The following is a 1344-nucleotide window of genomic DNA, read 5'->3' as shown; positions in this document are numbered from 1 at the left end:
TTAAACAGCAATTCTTTGCATTGGTATCTGCGGGGGAAAAAGCAGCAAAAACAAACAAATAAAAGGAAAAACAACACCGAGCTCTTAAACTCTTATAAATTTCCAGACGTTATGGGCCAAGAACAAAAAGCCCACGCTGTTATATATTTTTAAAATGTAATATCACGAAATAGTGTTCTAGATATCATAGCTGTGACGTTTTGTTCTCATGTGACGCCAAATGTGGCTTTACTGATATGGTGAGTTTTGTCTTGTTTTGGACACTGCTTATAAACAGCTCATATCTTTTACTTTTTTTACCGCTTTGTCTATGATTTCTCCTTTAATGCATGTGGCCTAGAGGTGAAACTGTTCACCTCTCATTCAAAGGTCCCGGGTTCGAATCCGGGTAGAGACCGAAAATTTTTCTTCTCTAAAATTGTATGCTTTCACCTTCTTTCCTTCTCTCTTGCAATATTCTGTCGTCTTCTTTCATCCCCCACCCCCTCACCCTCTTTGCCCCCTCCACTGGGCTCCTGACTCTTTTTGCAGTCTTTCAACTGCTACTTCTTGGCTCCTTCTTACTACCACACCCCTGATCTTCTGGTAGGAAAAGTCTACACATAGCCTTCTCTGACAAGGGCCAAAAAATCTCGGAGATCCCGTGTGCAAGTTGCGCACGTTAAAGATCCATTGGTGGTCTAAAATCGACAAGAGTAGGCTTCGGCCGCCACCCGGGTATAATTCAATATTTCCTACCAAGTGAAAATGTTTGGTGTGTCCGACGCGCTCATACGACCTTATGCAGTTGTGAGCGCTGTAAAACACTTACCAAAAAAAAAAAAGAAAAAGAAAAAAGAAAAAAAAAGCATCAACTTGCAAAGGACTCACAGAATACTCAGATAGTTACATGTATAAACGATGTCGGACGACGGTGTGAACAGTCCAGGTTACACACACGAAAAAGACTTTCTTGTTGTTTTGGAGAGAGTTCTCAGGTCTCTACCTCCAGCTGAGTTTATCCCATAGACTTCTATATATACATAGGTCTACTTAACTCCTCGACAGTTTTTTTTGTCAGTGTTTTACGGCGCTCGCAACTGCATAAGGTCATATGAGCCCGTAGGACACACCAAACACTTTGAGTTTGAGGGAAATTTTGAATTTTGCTCGGGTGGCGAAGGAAGCCTACTCTTATCGATTTTAGACCACCAAGGGATCGTTAATGTGCTTAACTTGCGCACGAGACCTCCGAGATTTTTCGCACTTGTCCGAGAGGGCTAGGTGTAGATTAGATCTTTCTTACCAGAAGATCAGAACTGTGGCTGAAAGACAGTAGTAAGAAGGAGCCGAGGAGTAGCAGTA

The sequence above is a fragment of the Aplysia californica genome, unplaced genomic scaffold, assembly GCF_000002075.1.
Source record: "Aplysia californica isolate F4 #8 unplaced genomic scaffold, AplCal3.0 scaffold01167, whole genome shotgun sequence".
NCBI classification, from domain to species: domain Eukaryota; kingdom Metazoa; phylum Mollusca; class Gastropoda; order Aplysiida; family Aplysiidae; genus Aplysia; species Aplysia californica.
Note: the sequence above shows the minus strand (reverse complement) of the source record.